The 19,976-nt window shown below is 39.7% G+C and overlaps 1 protein-coding gene across 4 annotated transcripts in view; it reads right to left on the minus strand.

Annotated features, from left to right (window-relative positions):
• The window catches only part of NPY1R (neuropeptide Y receptor Y1), a 144,879-nt gene that overhangs the window by 60,880 nt on the left and 64,023 nt on the right, over positions 1-19,976 (minus strand). The window contains exon 3 of one of the 4 annotated variants that reach the window (XM_085641776.1): positions 12,167-12,253. The exons of the other annotated variants lie outside the window; for them this stretch is intronic. The gene's annotated coding sequence lies outside the window, so the exon portion shown is untranslated. The remainder of the gene's footprint in view (positions 1-12,166; positions 12,254-19,976) is intronic. 4 annotated transcript variants of the gene reach the window in all.

The following is a 19,976-nucleotide window of genomic DNA, read 5'->3' on the forward strand; positions in this document are numbered from 1 at the left end:
TGCAGACACCGCCAACATTTCGTGTCCCTTTTCCACCCAGTCAACGAGTCAACCCTTCCCAACTCTTCCCGTCCACCGCGGTGCCCCCAGCCATACTAATGTGGTGGGGTGAGTACCAGGGACATTCCGTGGGCGGATCGCCACTGCCGGCCCGGCCGTGGCAATTCGCCCGACATGCTAATGGGGCCCTATGTGTACTTACAACCAAGTTAACCACCATGAGAAACATTGTGCACAATGGAAGATTATTTATGACTAAAAGAAAGGGAATAAGAAAAATCGAAGAAATTGATGCCCAGTGCGCAATTCGTGAATATTAACCACTAAATATGATAGGTTAGTATAACTCACTCAAGTGGGCCTTCATGCTGAGAATATGCAAAACCCTTAGTATTCTGGGCCCTAAGTGAAGGGTATAGAGCGCCCTGAAGTAGTAAAGGAATACCTGTATGTAGATACTGCTGTTGCCAATACCACATATGAGCCACACACGAGTCAATCCTGAAGATGGGTACTGGAGTGCCCACCGCAAATACGATGTTGGCCAGTGCTGAGAGGCATACTGTGAAATGTGGTAAGCAGGAGGATAGCTATGTCATAGAGTATGGACAACAGACATGCTTAGGGCCCGCATCTGATGCTGTTAGGAAATCATCCCAATTTAATTGGTTTGGAAATGGTTTCCGACCGACTAGGATTGGTAGAGTCCAACCGATCGAGTATGATGCATCCGGATGCTTCCAGATACGATTTGGTTGGAGTCCCATTGACTTCTATGGGGGCCTATGTTCCTAACTGCATTGTAATCTGGCCCACGGTCGGGAAGACACATTACCGATCCGATTCAGAAGGAGCAAATGCCTTTAGGAGGCATTCCTAACCGCATCATAATCTTGCCCTAGGTGGGAATGCTTTCCTAACCGCATCCGAATCAGGCGCTTAGTAGTAACATCTTTAAGCCATCCATAATATGTTGTATGGTTATTACATATTTAGGGATTAAAGTCAATAAATTAACATTCATGTCTATCGGGAAGATAATGCCTAACTGTTAACATGCTGAGCTGTTGGCAACATTACATTGTGTCAATACAAGATTCATTGTTTTATGTTAAAATTACATTTTAGTATTTCTCCTAATTGTATACAAAATAAATATTTTGCTACTTTAAATACAAAATAACTTAGATACTGACATTTTTGGTATTATATTCATGATTAATGTATTATCAGATCAAGTTATCAGTGTATTGTTATATGCCCGTAATCTAAAGTGTACAATTTCTTGCTCAAGATATATTCTAAAGATTTATGACTGTCCACAAGGCCAGACTGCTCTTCGTGCTGCTTTGACAGCCACCCTCAATAATCTCCCTGCTACTCTTCACCTCTTCCACCACAAACGGACCTCTTTGCACTGAACTGTGAATGCAAATCTTTCAGCTGAACTAACGTGATCCATGTATCCAGGCTGCCTCCATTGTGGTCAACCTGAACTTGTGACTTTCACCCGGTCTCTCATGACCAAATAGCGGTAAGTGGCACTCTGCGCATTTTGGCTCTATCTTTACCTAAATCTTTACAAATTCATAACTCTGGTACTACTAATTAGATTGTTGTTGTTTTGGTCCCAAAACATATTGTTTAAATGTAGTCTATATTTCTAAATTGGTGTGGGATTTTTCTTGAGTTGTGTTTTGACGAACCCTGAGCGTAGTTTGCGAAGTAGCGCTACGCGTAGCTACGCGAAGTGCACTTCGCACTACGCGAGCTACGCGTGGCTTCGCAAACTGCGTAGTGCACTGTGCAAGATGCTGTTCGCACTGATTGCACAGTGCCGGATGCTTGTCCGCAAAGTGCAATCAGTGCAAACTGCATCTTGCACAGTGCAAGCGGTCGTTTTCTGCCGCTCGAGTAGATTTCTACTCGAGCGGCAGCTTTCTCAATGTGGACTGGTAGTTTCTTATCGCCAGCGGTCGCGAGCATACGCGACCACTCGCAATGAGAAACCTGACCTCCCTGCGTTGAGAAGCTCACCAGGAGGTTTACTTTCCACGCTCGCGATCGGCAACTTGATGTTGCTGATCCCGAATGAGGAAAAAGTCTTGCCGGGATGTCATTTTGCTTGCTCGCGGTCGCCAACTTGACATTGAGGACCGCGAGAAAGCAAAAAATGACCGCTGCACTACGCGAGCGTAGTGTAGTGCTTTGCCCAGGCTTACTTTTGACCTTATTGCTGTTTATATGCCGCATAAATACTTTACACATTGCCTCCAAGTTAAGCCTATCTGCTTTTTGTTCCAAACACAAGTTCAATTAGTGCCTTTTTTTGGTTCACTCTGCCAGGGATTGTGAATGTTGCTAGACCAGGGCTCACATCCTAGTCAACCAACAACCTAATTTCAAACACCCATTTTAATAATTGGTCAAATGTTTCCAGCTCCTAAAATGAGTTGAGTACATCGCTGAAAGCAGTTTTTGGGTGGCAAGCTCCGAAACTGAACTTTTGCAAACAGAAAACTGCTTTTTACATCTGGCCGTTTGTTCAATGCAGATGTGGCAACCAGCGTTATTGAATTGTCTATGGCTAACAAACTAATATTATTGACTCTCATACAGCAAGACAGATAATAAACATAAGCACAAAGATCGCGATTAGGTTGATAAAAGCGCCATCTAAACCCCCAGACCAAGTACTTTTAGCTTCACTGTAAACATTCCTCTGTTTTCACACATCCCTACGTATTTCCAGGCATGATAATACACAAATAGCAATTACCTCTTCTTTGTATGAATGACTGGATGCAGTATAAGAATATTTTGGATTTAAAAAGAAAAGGATGCTTTGTAAATTCAGGTTTCATTACAATGTTGAATGAGTAATAAAACACAAAAAGACATGCCTATTATGAGGTTAACGTCGCTCCAGTAAGCTCATTTGTTAAAAAAAAGTTTTTCTATCCTTTTATAGAAGGACAAATCCCCCTGTGATTTGAAAACATCATGTTTAGGAAACTGGTTTGATTCTTCAAACTCACTATTCCAGGAATAAAATCAGCTGGTGTTACCACAAGGACAGACAATATGACAATCTCCCATTTGAAAGAGAAACCCCATCTACTGTCAGACCAGTGATGGGTTACAAGCAGAACATTCCACACACTTACAACATCTATTTTCTGGGCCAAGAAGCTTTTACTTTTGAAGCATAAGAGAAATACTTGAGGAGAATATACCATGTGCCCCAGTCATCCCCTTTGTAGAAAAGACTCTGGGTGCTAAGAAATACCTCCTTACTCAATCTTGGAAAGATTGTTTTATCACAATTTTAGGCTTTTGATGTTCCATTTCAGAGAAAGGATAAAAAGCAGTTTTGAGCTACAAAAGGAATCTGAAAACAAAAAATTTCTGGCAGGCTGTAAAACTGAATGTGGGATGAGGTGTAGAGAGAGAAATGAAAATGTAAGTTCAAGCGTCTCATCGTGATGCTTAAAGATCGTAGGAATCGAGATATGAACAGCAACCAAGGCTAAGGACCCTGCCAAATGCTTTCTCTCTTATTTATAACAGAATTTGTAGAACTACTTTCATTTCACTTATACTTTCTGAGTCAGCTTTTTGCCCTTCTTTCAGATGTAATTTGGTGTTGGGGTGCCGCCGGTGCAACTTGTGGCAGTCCCACCAGTTGGACAATTCCTGCATGAATTTATGGTGTAGTAATGTGCATTTGAAAATCTAGGGCCATATTTATAAAAAAGTAATGCAGTGCACCAAGCAACCTTGTTGTGCTACCCTCCGTTAGGGAAAGGGAAACAACGTGTTGTATTCATCCCAATACTGTGCCTTCTAGTCTTTTTCCAGGGCTGGGGCAAAATGTGCTGTCTATCGTCAATGGAGGCACCCTTGCACCATTGCACCATGGTGCAAGGGTGCCTCGTTTGCAAGCAGGATTTGTTTTGTGCAGAAAGGGGCACCTTCCTGCTCATAGAACAATCCCCTGAAGCATTTTCCTCTTTCTATTCTACAGCACACAGAAAAAAGAATGTAACAAGGAGGAATAAAGACATTTCTCTTCATTAAACCTCCTCTGGGAAGGCGTAGCATTTTGCCACTTTCCCAGTTCTAACAGTAATAGTGAAATCTGTGAATGCTTCAAAATCGAATGATGTCAATGCCCATTCAATGCCTGAGTGGGGCAGGGTAACGCATCACAGAAATTTGTGCTGTGTTTTGTTACTCCAGATTTATCAAGCCGCTCAGGGCCAAGCAAAGTGGCCTTGTGTGGCTTGATAAATTGCATTTTGGGGTGCGTTGCGCATGCCCTCTGATGCATGGTGCAAAAGTGACACAATCCATATATAAATATGTCCCATAATTCATATTTTCCCTCTGAAGAATTTTATCCATTTCACTTCTGTCTGATAGAAAGTAGCCTTTCCCTTTCCCACACTGGAAAAATGCTTACTCCTTACTTTCACAAGAATAGTATTACATGTGTTTCCAGTGTGAATTGTCTGGTGGCATATGTTCAAAAAGGACTCTGTCAGGACAGCAATACACAGTTTCCAAAAGCAGCACCTCTAAGATTATGCCAGACACACCATCCTATCTTTGGCAGAGAATGCCATGTATCCCTATTACAGAGGTATAAATATGTGCCCAGTACTAAAAGGTGGAGACTGCATTGTCATTTCGAAATTTCTTTAAGACCAGCAAACACTTTCTTGCTTTAGTGAATATGTTATTTGTTTTTTCACTTTTACAACTCAAAATAAATCATTTTGCAAACTGACATAGAAATTAGTTTCATTAGGGCTAAGTTGAATCAATAATATCTGCAACGGTAAACTCCAGTATAAACATTCCCCAGACACTCCTATACTTCTTATAGCTGCCTCTTGCCTCTGAAACCCAGTAGTCTAGAGCCTGAGCTTCTCTAATTTCCTTCCACCATTCCCAGATAGAGGGTGGCTCCTTTTTCTCCCAAAACTTCCCAATGAGAATCATGGCAACAGCATACAAAATCATGGGAGTTTCTCCATCTCTAAAAATAAGTGTACTAACTAATGGCCTAGTTTGCTAGCCTGACTTACTTATGTATGTATGTGATAATTGTAGATTGTTTGATTGAATATTGACACCAACATAATTGTGGTAGACGAATGTCGAGAACAGAATATCGAGGGACAACATTTCAAAAGGTAACAGCATATAGTAAAGTACTGATTTACTATTCCTAACTCCACATCCACGTACCTTGCAGATATGTGTTCTGCATAGATACAAATATTTTAAGTATAAAAAATCTAGACTTACTTATCTGTTGATATATTTTACTTTCGACATTCTGTCCTCGATATTGTGTCCCATTGATATTGTGGTTTCAATATTACTTGGTACACCATCATGGCATAGTGCAAATATAGTCAAAAGGGCAACGGAGAACTGTTTATGGTCAGAGGTTAACATACAGTTAATGAGTGGTAGAGGAGGCAGCTGATTATTGGAAGGTTACTGCATTGTGATCTAGTGTTCTTTCAGGAGGTCTTCAATCATTTCTTAAATTGGACCAGTATTGGGACTGTCCTTATTGATACAGGATTATTGTTACAGATCCTTAGTTCATAGATGAAATAGGCCTCCTGCCTTGTTTTTTCTTTTTACTCTTCTTAGGCCCTCCGTGCGAGTGGCCTCTTGATTCTGACGAATACTATGAAAGCAGTTAAGAGCCCGTTTGGAATTATGATACCTGCGTAAACACTGCAAGGGCTGACAGGAAAACAGCAGGGAAACTGAAAAAAATCATAGTTGTGAATTTATTATACTGGAATTGTTTGTAAATTAGAGAAATATGGAACAATAAGTACATTGTAGGCATGAACCTGCATCTAGATAGCTGCCACTTGGTCGCGTGTCATGTGAGGTACTTTAAACAATCTGTAGTTTTTAACTTGTGTTTTCCCAGTAGAGCTCTTCCTTGCCCTTTATTGATCTTAAGCATTTGAGCATGTAGGTTTTAGCCGTTTGTGAAAGGAATACAATCTTGAAAAATTACTTGGCTTTTATAGGAAAACGGTGTTGCATAATTAAGACTGGGGATATAGTAAAACCAGTGCATGAGTCCAGAACATCTACTGCTTGAGGAACCACTTATTCAGGTTCATGTTTTATTTTCCAGAATCCTGTAAACAGCCTTTTGTTGTAATATAGTGTGGTACATGTCGCAGTGTCTCTACTACTAAGGTACAGTGGTTTAATACGAATTTAATACCCACAACAAAGAAAAGGGGGGAGAAAGCGAAAAACCCAACCTCATCCTCTTCGAATAGTACGTAAACACACACTAGGAGGTAGAGCAACAAAAAGGCGGCCTATATATGTTTGCAAATGTAATGGATTCAAAAGAGCACACACACTTTGTAAAAACTGCCCTCACCCACAACAAGTTGTGGCATGCTTCATCATAGGGCTGCTACTAACGCCTGCAAACCCAACGCTAGAGGTGGAGCAATAGGGAGGGGTAGACAATACAACAGTGATAAAGACAAACGGAAAAGACAGGATCCTAAAGTGCAGATAAATCATGAGTTTAAAACTGGCTCAGGGATATCTCTATAATAATTTTATTCATGGATTCCCTAGTCAGGATTAAAAAGGTATATAAAAGAATGTATACCTAATGGATAGTGGTGGTGTGAGTAAATTAAGTGCTCACCACCCCTCCATTCTGCTTAGCGGTCAACATGTTTCTGCCGGTTCAAAGCTTAGTCTCTGGCATTCCTCAGGACAAGTTGGATCCCTATGCTCCTTTTCCAAAACACCTCTCACTCCCCACTATAGTGGGCTATACTCCACCTGTAACTCTGGAGTGTTTTTGTAACGTTACTCTTCCAATAGGAACTGAAAGGTAAAAGACAAAACAATAACAACAATTGTTTTCACATCAAATACTAAGACAAAATTATTAAATGTGTGCTCTCAAACAATCCCAAACAGTCGCAAACCACCCAATTGGTGTGACCAGAATCTTTCATACGTAGTGCAAAATCCACCATCATAAATCAGTGGGCAATCAATGGCCCTCCTAATGGTATATATATATCACATAATCTGTGATTCATATCCATTTGAACTAAAAACATACTTGACAATAGAAGCAACGTGCTGAATAAAAAGAGAGAAGACACACTCCAACACTCCAACATAATGTAAAAGATATAGAGGCGTCACTCCCCATGTCATAATCATAGATTTTTAGTTTAGGTACACTCAATCTGGGTCACACGATGTCCAGCATTCCCCACTTCTTACCAGAGTTTATTAAGTAGATAGCTAGAAATGGCACCGGAGTAGAGAGCGACCCTCTGTAGTCACACACTGTGGGAGGGAAATCACAAGATGTTCAATTATTTGTTTGATTCACCCTCCAAATGATATACACCCTACTAAGCCGATGTTTTCCCCTAATATTGTTGTCAAAAGTTTCATCAGGCAAGCTCTACACATATTGTATCTTGCCAGTATCCAAAGGCACACACCACTCTCACCATCTACACCACCCGTTTAAATGAGGCGGCTATAGGGAATATTACCATGAGTGAGGCTGAATACCTAAATCACCCCCCAAAAGGAAAATAACTTATTTTTCAATCGACAGCCTTCTCTTCCAAACGAGAAAATCGTACAAATAGGTGTAATATGGAACTCTTCTCCCCCCAGTATATGGCCAAATACTCCTTACTTCGTCAAGAGTGGTACGCCGCCTGCGGAATCCATCTCTCCTGGTGCCGTGTAGGTGCCACAGGTTTCCGTCTCGTAATATCTCTTCCGCTATCTCATCACGTGGTGTGTGCGAGTGACGGAGTACGCACCACGTAAGGAACTAGACCGCCAACCTCTCAACACCGTCAAGGCTATGCGTACACTATCACGGGGAACGACACACCCATACACATTACGTACAGATTCCCCGTGCTGCTAATCACTGTCTGATCTCGCATTTAGGTATCAATGTTCATCAATATACACGAGTTGGTAATCATATGTGAGATGTCAATACCTAATAAAATAACATCAGTGGCATCCTCCAAAAGGACCTTATAATTCAGGGGGTAATTATAGGCTATCATTATAAATTTCCTTGGTACTCCTGGTTATTCCGAGGTCAAATAGAGTACTCTTATCTCAATAATCTTCAACTCTCTCTACCAATAAAGACTGGAGTAAATAGAGTGAGACCTCCGGGTTCCAATTCATTTTCTACCTAGTGCTGACCACGGTATTTCATCATTGAGTCCAGAAACATGACTCTTCGTGCGGTATACCCACTTCTGCTCCCGTATGAACAGGGCTTGTGAAATGTCTCTCATTGATGGTCTAAAGGCAGGTTTATCCAACACAGTCCAGTATATATCCAATGTTGTATGCCCTTTCTCAGCAAAATGTAATGTGAGGCGTGTGTTGGTCCTAGAACATCTGATATTGCTCCTATGCTCCATATTCCTCACCTTCACCTTTCTAAAAGTCATCCCAATGCAAATCAAATTACACGGACACTTGATCATATAGATCACATTGGACGAGTTACAGTTCATATGTACTCGCTGTTGCCAAAGGTATTTCAGACCCACATCTACCTCTTTTGTGTTCTTGGTCAGAGAGCAAACATCACATGACCCACACCGTGTGTGTCTCGTGACAGGTATTAGGTGTCCAGCCGCCCAAGGAGCCCCCCGGGCGCTGTTCTGTGGGCGGGAATGTACTAATTGGTCCTTAATATTTTGACCCCTCCTGAATGCAAAGAGGGGTTTCTCAAGCTTAAGGCCGCTAGAGTTCAAGATCTGCCAATGTTTTAAGGTGATACGTTTAATAGCCGTAGAAGATGTATTAAACGTAGTAACACAAACAGTGTTCTTTTTTGTTGGTCTTTCTACTTCGGTCAGTAATGCCTCTCTAGGGCAATTCCATGCTCGCTTCTGGGCCCTCCTGACTATTTGCTTCAGATAACCTCTGTCATCCAATTTTTCTGCTAAGCGAGCTGCCTCTGCCATGAATTCATCCAGTTCTGAACAGTTCCTGCGAAGCCGCAGGAACTGACCCACTGGTAGGTTTTCCATCAAAGCTCTAGGATGGAAACTACCAAAATGCAGGAGTCCATTCTTATCCGTTGATTTGTGATAAACTTTTGTTGACAGTTTACCCTCCATCGGAGAGATAACCAAAACCAAAAAAGGGAGACTATCCTTAGTGATAGTATTGGTGAAGTGTAAGAAATGATTTTGTGCATTTAACCATTGCATAAACTCATTTATAGATGCTTCATTTCCCCTCCAAATGAGGAGGACGTCATCTATAAATCGTTTCCAGACCCGTATGTTGTCAGGCCATGGATTTTCAGAACCAAAGATGTATTGCAGGCGGCGTACCACTCTTGACAAAGTAAGGAGTATTTGGCCATATACTGGGGGGAGAAGAGATCCATATTACACCTATTTGTAAGATTTTTTCGTTTGGAAGAGAAGGCTGTCGATTGAAAAATAAGTTATTTTCCTTTTGGGGGGTGATTTAGGTATTCAGCCTCACTCATGGTAATATTCCCTAGAGCCCCCTCATTTAAACGGGTGGTGTATATGGTGAGAGTGGTGTGTGCCTTTGGATACTGACAAGATACAATACGTGTAGAGCTTGCCTGATGAAACTTTTGGCAACAATATTAGGGGAAAACATCGGCTTAGTAGGGTGGATATCATTTGGAGGGGGAATCAAACAAAGAATTGAACATCTTGTGATTTCCCTCCCACAGTGTGTAACTACAGAGGGTCGCTCTCTACTCCAGTGCCATTTCTAGCTATCTACTTAATAAACTTTGGTAAGAAGTGGGGAATGCTGGACATCGTGTGACCCAGATTGAGTGTACCTGAACTAAAAATCTATGATTATGATATGGGGAGTGACGCCTCTATAGCTTTCACATTATGTTGGAGTGTTGGAGTGTGTCTTCTCTCTTTTTATTCAGCACGTTGCTTCTATTGTAAAGTATGTTTTTAGTTCAAATGGATATGAATCACAGATTATGTGATATATATATACCATTAGGAGGGCCATTGATTGCCCACTGATTTATGATGGTGGATTTTGCACTACGTATGAAAGATTCTGGTCACACCAATTGGGTCGTTTGCGACTGTTTGGGATTGTTTGAGAGCACACATTTAATAATTTTGTCTTTGTATTTGATGTGAAAACAATTGTTGTTATTGTTTTGTCTTTTACCTTTCAGTTCCTATTGGAAGAGTAAAGTTACAAAAACACTCCAGACTTATAGGTGGAGTATAGCCCAATATAGTGGGGAGTGAGAGGGGTTTTGGAAAAGGAGCATAGGGATCCAACTTGTCCTGAGGAATGCCGGAGACTAAGCTTTGAACCGGCAGAAACATGCTGACCGCTATGCAGAATGGAGGGGTGGTGAGCACTTAATTTACTCACACCACCACTATCCATTATGTATATATTCTTTTATATACCTTTTTAATCCTGACTAGGGAATCCATGAATAAAATTATAGACATATCCCTGAGCCAGTTTTAAACTCATGATTTATCTGCACTTTAGATCCTGTCTTTTCCGTTTGTCTTTATCACTGTTGTATTGTCTACCCCTCCCTATTGCTCCGCCTCTAGCGTTGGGTTTGTGCAGAGGCGTTAGTAGCAGCCCTATGATGAAGCATGCCACAACTTGTTGTGGGTGAGGGCAGTTTTTACAAAGTGTGTGTGCTCTTTTGAATCCATTACATTTGCAAACATATATAGGCCGCCTTTTTGTTGCTCTACCTCCTAGTGTGTGTTTAATATGAATATGCCATTTTAGGATTGTTCTGTAGATGCATTCGAGACTGGAGTAATAAGACATTATATTATTATAATAGATGATCTAAAATGCTGTAAGAAAAGACAAAGTAAATGTAGCACAATTAAAAAATAATACTTGTCTTACACCAATTCAATAACTGAATATTAATTACGATATAGGCCGGAGTAGGGAAATAAAAAATAAAATCTATAAGAAACCATGAGATAGTTGCAGATCAGCAACATGGAAAATGCATGAAGAGTTTAGATACGGGTCAGCATACAGCAATAAACGAGTGAATAGTATGTCAAATGTTGTTAGAGTTTCAAACCTGTAATGATAGAAAGGTTATTCATATCTGAAATAAATCTATTCTGGTTAGATGGGTTTAGCAATAATTAGTAATTTAGGCCCTCATTATGAGTGGTTCAGAGCAGCATCCCCTGAAGGGATACCGCTTCATGCAACAACAGGTTTCTTGGAGTTTCTGGGACTGTAATTTTGAGCCCTCTTACTCCACACACAATAATTAAGTCCCAGAGACACCGGACCTGGCACTATCTGCAGAGATACAAGGACTGCAGGCAGCTGTTGTGCCCAGCCCCAGCCTGCTCTGCATTCTTCAGTATGGGTGGAGATGAAGCTCCCACAACCAGAAGAAAGAATCCTTCCCTCCCACCACCCACTTCAGCATTTACCACCTTCTTCAAGCACGTGAATAATTCTGTCGAACTAGGCCCTTCTTTCCCATTAATGGAGGAAAGCCAGCAGAACTGGGTCCAGTATTACCCAGCTTGCACTTTATTCTCCATTCTGGGGAACCAAATCGTAATCCCTGTTAACTCATGGGGAGATACCGTCTGCAATTAATACTTCTGAACCCTATATCTCGCCATGAACTTAATGGGGAACTCAGAATGATCTTTTCATGGGAAAACACAATTCTAAGCTGTGAGCGAGACATGCTACAGTCTTGATGTGAGATGTGGCTGAGCTTCATAAAAGTCACAACTATCATATCTATGAACCACAGTGGCTTCTATAAGGAGCCCCAGGCTCACCTGCTAGAATGGTTCAAGAACAAAGGCATTCTTCAGTGGAAATTGAGTGTGGTGCATGTGCCACAACACCCAACAAGATTAAAACTAAGATATAAATTACTTATCATGCCCATAGCAATATAGTTAAGACGAGAACATTTTAATGATTAGGATAACATAAATTGGAAAACAATCAGATCTAGGGAGGAGGAGTTATTGATTAAACAAAAAGTGTTCAATAAGAAACAATTGGAACTCTAAACTCAATTTTATCTTACCTTACGATAGTTTAATTGTTTTGTAGGCACGTGATTACCAATAAGGTGTCATGGCGCTGAGTTTAGGTGTTATGAATCCAAGCTAATCTATAAAAAAAGATGGGTTTTCAGTAGTTTCTTGGAAGCATGATCATTGCTTGTGAGATGGAGATGTTGCGAGAGTATGTTCCAAACAGAGGATGCCACATTTAAAAAAAAAAGGAGTATGCTCATTGTTTAGCCCTGCAAACCATAGGACTGGTAAGTAAACAAGTTGATTAAGAACACACATTTTGATCTAGTGTGTAGATGGTATTCAGTTCCCTGATGTATTCCAGGCTTGACCCATTAATGGTTACAGGGCAAATACAAAACACTTTGAATTTTATCCTTTTTTCACTTGCCGGCCAGTGCAAGGGAGATAATATTAAATATTAAACTAAAACTCTACACAAGAGAGTCTTGGTAATCCTTCAGGCCATATTTAAAACAATCTGAAGAATCTACAGGGTACATTTTTAAAGGGAAAGATATAGCGAATTGTAATAATCAAGACAGGTCCCTATGATGCCCTGGATCACTGTAAATTTCTCGTCAGAAAGTAATAAAGGGATTATGTTCCCTAGTAATCACAAGTGATATAAACATGATGAATAGTGTTTGGAAATGTGTGCCTAGCAATCCAATTTGCCATCTAAGATGAATCCGAGATTCCAGTATAAATTTACATCAAATGGGCAAATTCCTAGGCAATGAGGCGACCAAACATGCGTCCATATAGAAGGTGGCCCCCCTCTGAGAATAAGAACTTCAGTCTTGTCTGAAATAAGCTTTAAGCAGTTATCTCTCATCCATCCAGCTACATATGCAATGCTGATATTAAAGGTGGATAATGCCATAGAGACATTTTAATCTTTTTTAATAATAATTAGCATGCAAACCGCATATGGCTTCATATCAAAACTGTAGGCTCTAGTAAGGTGTGCCAAAAGGGCCTCGCAAATATTAAACAAGGTTCCAATTAAGGAAGATGTCTTAGTGACTTTGCACTCCAGACAAATATACAGAGGTCTTAGTGAATGGGATGCACAGAATAGGACTTAGACACCTTCTGATTAGTGAAGGACACATTTGAAAAAAGCAGTGATCCATCTCAGTCAAACATAACAGAGAACTGTAACATATTCAACTTTAAAAAAAAATTCAAACGATCTACACTGGAAGCTTTAGATAGGCAGGTCTCCATTAAGATGGGTACTTTTTTGTGGTTTACAACAACCTAGAACTTTGCTACCAACCACTACTTGAGGAACAAAGTGCTAAAATATATTAAAGTAGGATGCATCCCCTTCAGGCAAGCTTTGAACCTTGTCCTGGTACACCCAAGATAAGAACAGATAGCACAATGCAGATGACTAAATATTTACTTTCAGAAAACCTACTGTAATTTCTTTTCTGGTATCCCACAAATCTTGCAACCTTCAAGAGAAGCTTCTTTGGTATAACGCTGTAGGTTGTATGTGCTAAGTGTAGGAAACCTTCAGTTAACTCACATGCAGATGCTTTGTTAAATATTATGTTGAGACTAGTTTCTGCAATTCGTATCCAGTAGCTCCAACTCCCTCATTTTGCAGGGATTTCTTAATTTCCATATTTACATGACCTGGATGAATAAATGTATAGTTGACATTGTCGACTGGTTCTTTTCTAGATGACTGCAGCTTCCACTGTCTTCAGAAACTTTGGCAGTATCAGAAAGGACATGCCATAGGCAAGCAGGCTTCTATAGCCAAAACCTGGATAATGCTGTTCATGTGGGTCAGTAAACATCTATCTCAGGCCGGGAAATATAAGGGATGACATGTTTTTGGCGAATAACATGCAAAAATTATTGAATCAGTGTAGACGCACCAATTCCTGCATGGTTTCATGGTTTCGTCTGGAGTTTTACACACAACAAGCAAATCTGATTGCACCTGGACAATCAGAATATATGGGCCACTCAAAATTCAGAACATAAAGTTTGTGTAAAACAATCTACCTGCAAACACAGGGCTGGTGTGATCATCTGCTATTCCTCTCCCCATTCATGATCCAGCTTGGATTGGTGGAAAAATGAGCATAATTTGCTTTTGAGTAATTATACAAATATTTTGTAAACTTACATGAAATTATATATAATTAGGTCAAATGCTAGTCTGGCCTTCCATCAATATTCGGAATGAGGATACATTTGAACAAAGCACCATGAAAAATAGCCCCTTTTGTCCTGTTGTTCCTCTGCGTTCGCAGTACATTTTTACCATGAATGGTGTGTAATTACGCAAGGTGGCATAATGGAGCAATTTTGGGAATTTTGCATGACAAGAATAACGTAAAGTTCCAAAAATTCCACAAACTACATCAATGGATTTAAAATTTCACCCTGGCCTACCAAGAACATGTAGGAATCATTCCATTCTAGATTTCTGCTAGAACTTAAGAACTGTAAATGAGAAAGAATGTAATACTAGTCAGATAGATCTGGGTGAACCAGTAACAATGTTACATTTTAGTGCACAGCCTACACTGCAACAGCAAGTGGAGGAGAGAAGATCATATCTGCCTGTAAAGACATACAAGGATCCAGATATGGAAATTTTCTAAACGTGCTTCCAGTTGCTCTCGGTGGAACATTGAGTGCATGACTTGCAAAGACATATAACTCAAAGCACTTAAGACAAGTGATCAGAAAATCCCTCCTGAAAGAAATAAAATAGCAGCAGAAACCAAACGTATAAACCATTTATTATCATATATCTAACCTTTCATACCCTAATACAATGTCAAAACACCTGTAGTAATATGTGGAACAAAACAGTTATCTCCATGAACCACAGTCTTGCTTCAGCTACATGACAAAATAAGAAACTGTGGTGTGGGTATAACTGGAAACCTTTACAACACTATTAATGAAGGTAAAGAAACTGCCCTAACCTGTATACATTTTTCTGCTTCATACAAAATACCGAATACCATATGCTACCTAAAAGGATAAAAGGATGAGTATTGGTACTTCTTCTACGGCTGAATAATTATCCATACAAAAGGTAGCATGATCAATAGAAAAAGTATTATTACTCTGGCTCCTCTGATGTTAAATATTAACATATACTCAGATCAGGAGTGAGAGGAAATTAATACGGGTCACTCTCACTTCCCAATTATGAGTGATCAATCAGGTCAGTTCAAAAACTTTATTTGGCAGTTTAAAAAACCAGCCATAAGGGGGGGTCATGCACAACACCACCTAAGATGGCCGCCTGATCACGGATGTGATTTCGGTGGTTCAATGCCGTTTTCTTCATTATGCGGGTATATCCTTAAATCGGATCACCTTCTCTACGGGAGGTACCTATTCCTGGTTTAGGACCAGTTTTATTCAGGTGGCTTTTCAGCTGCTTTAGCGGCTGCCATTATGTATGCTGACTTACTTCATTTTTCCTCAAATTCCAATATACTGCACTCGGAAATGCCATTTTTCACACTTCTTTACTATTCTTGTCGCATTTTCATCGGCTGAAAATGATCTCTATATTGGGAGGTCCAGTTATTTATCACAATATTGGACTTACGTGGAGTATTTTACCTCAAATTAGTTGTGCGTAATAAGACAAGCCTTTTCTTGATTCCTGGCTGTGTTATTTCATGGGTAGGAGTAAAAATGTACTACTCCAATAAACTTAAGTCCAGCAAACCAGTGTCTTGTCCTGCTTACTCTGCAGTCCCCAATAATTCCTCTCAGCCTTCTGAGGAATTGGCGCAAATGGCGCATTCTCGCCCTATAGCTTTGACGACCATGGCGTCTAAATCACAATTACCTTTGTCTACCATCAAGAGAATTAAACAAGATCCTCCCTCTCCTCCACAATCTGTTTCTCCTGTCTCTTTGGATATCATTTTGGAGGAAATTTGCGTTCTAAGACCATTTATTGAGGAAACAAACTCTCTCCTGCAGACTATCAGTAATAACTGGTCATCTATGGACTCCTCCCTTTCTGTGGTGGAACAACAAATCAGTGACATACAGGACTCATCTTCCAGAATTTCAATTTTGGAGAAAGAGGTTCTACAACTAAGAAGATCGACTGAAGACCTCAAAAACAGAAATCGTCGTAACAATCTTCGCTTGTATGGACTTCCTGAAGGCCTTGAGGGTGATGACCCTGTTACCTACTTCACCAGTCTTGGGCCTTCCTGCTTCTTCCAAATTAAATATTCAAAGGGCACATAGACTGGGTTCACATTTTTCTTCCTCATCTGCTCCATCTAAACCTTGGGAAGTAATTCTCCTACTTCTGCAATTCACGGATCTGCTACAAGTTCTAAATGCAGCTAAAGCCAAGAAACAGCTAAATTGGCATGGCACAAAATTGTTTATTTCTCAAGATGTTTCCACAGCCACCGCTAAACAAAGAAAGGAATTCTTGGATATTTGTCCCGCTCTTTGCTCTCTGGTTGCTCGATATGGCTTATTTCACCCGTGCTTATTCAAAGTCATCTTTTTAAACAAAACTTCTACATTTGAGGATCCTGCAGATCTCAGAAAATTCATCCATTCTCATTCTACTTCCTCGATGGAGAATTCTGGTCCTCCTCCTAATACTTGACTTTAATGGTTCCTCTGTAATGTTCATATTTTTGATACTGCCTTTCTTAAATCAAGTTACTTGGTTTCATTGTCCTTTTGTTTATATAACCTCCTGATTTTTATTTCAGGTTCTATGGATTCCATTTTGTACCTACCTCATGTTCCTGCCCCTGTCTATGTTTAATTGACATCCCGTTGTGGTGTGTTGCCCTTTGTTAGGTGTGCCGTCCTTAATGTCTGTTGCCTCCTCTCATCTCTTCATTGTGTTCCCCTGTGAAGGTACGTATTACAGTCGTCATCTGGCATGTACTACCTCTTCTTACTCTTACTTCTCTTCCACTTTTCCTCTTTCCTCTTCAGTGTCTTTTCCTTCTCCATCTGCTGGTGTTATTGCATCATTCTCTCTCCTCTTTTCTCCTTACTTAATTTCTTGATATCTTTCACCTCTTCATTCTTTTTCCTATCATGGGCACCATTCCAGTCTATTCTCCTCTTTCATTCTTCTTTTTCTTTTCTCCTGCATTATTATTTCATTGTTGAACGTGTTGTTCTATATATATTGTTGATATTTTTCATTCAGAGTTATCTCTTGGAATGTGAATGGTTTTATGAATCCAATCAAAAGACAGAGAATATTATCCCACCTTGCCTCTTACAATCCAGATTTGGCCTTTCTACAAGAAACCCAACTTACAGAAGCGTTAAAATTGGGTTGGCTCAGTTTTAGTCTACCTCCTCTAAAAAAAAAGATGTCATTATTTTATGTCATAAAAATTGAAATGTAAATTTCTTTCACAAGAAATCGATACAGAGGGGAGATGGTTGTTAGAAAAACTGCTTGACAATAATATCTCTTTGACTGTGTTTAATGTTTATGGCCCTATTCAGCCGGACTTTACTTTTTGGCATACTATTACACAAAATGTGTTCAGTTTAGAGATGATCTCTTTATTTTAGGAGGCAACTGAAATCAGGTTGTTGACCCCTTTATTGACCGTCAGTCCCTGGTACGTTTCATCCCTCATAAAACTCATAAACAATTTCTTCTATTTCCCAATCACATCTGGTGGAAGCTTGGAGACTTTCCTACCCTGCCACTATTGATTTTTCATTTTTCTCTCCTCCTCATAATTCTCTTTCCCGTTTAGACTATATCTTTCTTTCATAAATCCTTATCTCAAAATCTTATTTCTTCCTCAATCGAACCTATTGTTATTTCTGATCATGCTCCAGTTGTTGCTGATTTTGATTGGCTCCCCCCACATCGCAGATCTTCCCGTTGGCGCTTCACTGATTCTCTTTTGCTAGGCCCTCTTTTCTCTTCTTCATTTACCTCCTTTGCTAAAGATTTTTGTTGTGTTGAATAATAACCCCAATACTTCCTCTCATATCATATGGGACTCCTTTAAAGCTACGGCTCGAGGTTTCATTATAGACTTTGTCTCCAAAAAAAAGAAACGGTTCCTTCAACAACACAAATCTACACTTGGAAATATCAAATCCCTGGAGCACAAATTTTATACCTCACCGTCGGATTCTATTAAGCAAGAACTTGTTTGCGCTAAACTAAAATTTAATAAAGCCACCGAGGATAATGCGTCTTCTATACTTCTCCGAAGCAGTGCTTGCTATTAAGGCGGACGTACTAAAATGGGTAAACTTCTGGCTAATTATCTTAAATTTCAGAAGGATCGTATTTTAATTGACTCTATCTACTCTTCGGATGGAAAGCTTATCGATAAGGATCAGGACATTTGCGATGAATTTATAATATTTTATGAAGACTTATACACTCCAGAATCCCCTCCTACTATCCCATGTATCCAATGTTATCTCAATAACATCCCTGCCCCTTCTAATGGTCCTCTTAACTTCTCTACACTTTAATTGGATCTATCTCTTGAAGAAATCTCCAGTGCCTTAGCAAATCTAAAACGGTAAAACTCCCGGCCCGGTCGGTTTTATGGTTGAATTCTGTTTACATTTTTCTTCTATAGTGCTGCCCAAACTTTTACATCTCTTTCACTAATTTTTTCTTTCTGGCGAAATGAGCGGTACCTTTCAAGAAGCTATGATTTGTTTAATTCACAAAGAAGGCAGAGACCCTGTGTTTAGTAAAAAATTACCGTCCTATATCCCTGGTCAATTTTGAATACAAAATATTCACTAAATTACTTGCTCTAAGACTAGAACCCTTTATGCTCTACTTAGTGGGTAAGGAGCAGTGCGGCTTTGTCAAGGGAAGACTAACCTCAGATAATTCTCACTAATTCCTTAATGTCCTAAATAAAATTCCTTCCCTTTCCAATTCCCTAGCGGCAATTTCCGTTGATCTTGAAAAAGCATTTGATAGGGTAGATTGGTCCATTTTATTTGAAACTCTTAATTGGCATGGCTTCAGACCCAAAATAATGTATTTTATCTCCTTGTTATATTCTGCCCCTACAGCTTCGGTGTTAGTTAATAGTTGTACATCCTCCTACTTTCCCTTACAACGTGGAGTCCATCAAGGTTGCTCCCTTTCCCCTCTTCTTTTCATTCTAGCTCTCGAAATCTTTTTATCATCTATCGGTAATAACGATTCTATTTCCGGATTTCCCTATGGTGATCACAATTTGAAACTTTCTACTTATGCAGGTGACATCTTACTTTTTATCTCCATCCCCGAAATATCTATTCCTTCCTTATTACATGAAATTTCTTCATTCTCCCTGGTCTCTGGCTATAAGATTAATTATGATAAAACAGAAATTCTCCCTCTTACAATATTCTCCACTCAACACTCTATTTCCTCTACGGGGTTCTCATTGAATAGTTCTAAAATTAAGTATTGAGGAATATGGTTTGTCAACTCCATCTCTTCCTCTGTCAAACTAAATATGACAGATGCTCTGTCCCGCATTGATAAACTACTTTCATTTTGGAATCCCCTATTTCTCTCATGGTGGGGATGACTTGACGCCATTAAAATGATGATTACTCCAATCTTACTTTATATTTTTTCAATGCTTCCTATTTTTATTCTGTCTTGTTATTTAAAGAGGATAGATTCTCTTCTTTCCAAATTTCTTTGGAGGAATAAAAAAGCCAGAATTTCCTTATCACTTCTTCAAAAGACAAAATCCAACGGAGATGTTAACTTTCCTGATTTTTGAAACTATCATAAGTCCTTTTGTCTCTGGAAAGCCTCTAAATGGCTCC

Source organism: Triturus cristatus, chromosome 2_2 (genome assembly GCF_964204655.1).
Source record: "Triturus cristatus chromosome 2_2, aTriCri1.1, whole genome shotgun sequence".
Lineage (NCBI taxonomy): Eukaryota > Metazoa > Chordata > Amphibia > Caudata > Salamandridae > Triturus > Triturus cristatus.